Below are 283 nucleotides of genomic sequence, written 5' to 3' on the forward strand. Positions count from 1 at the left end.
TTGCGCTGGCGGCACCAGCGGCTTCATAGCGCCTCAGAGCTAACGGATCGGCTCCCAGCATAGGCGTGGGGGCCAGGAGCCGACGTTTCTATCATTTAAATACTATTTATAAGAAATTCCTTCTTATATTGCATTGATTCTCCCAGAAAAGCAACTCTGAAAATAACATCTGTGATAATGAGTGGTGGTAATTAAGCCATACCTCTTACACGTGGGTTCCTGAATAACTCATTGAATGAATAACAGTCCCATGCTACTTAATTGGGGAACCCCCCCCCCCCCC

Source organism: Calidris pugnax, unplaced genomic scaffold, assembly GCF_001431845.1.
Source record: "Calidris pugnax isolate Ruff unplaced genomic scaffold, ASM143184v1 scaffold103, whole genome shotgun sequence".
NCBI classification, from domain to species: domain Eukaryota; kingdom Metazoa; phylum Chordata; class Aves; order Charadriiformes; family Scolopacidae; genus Calidris; species Calidris pugnax.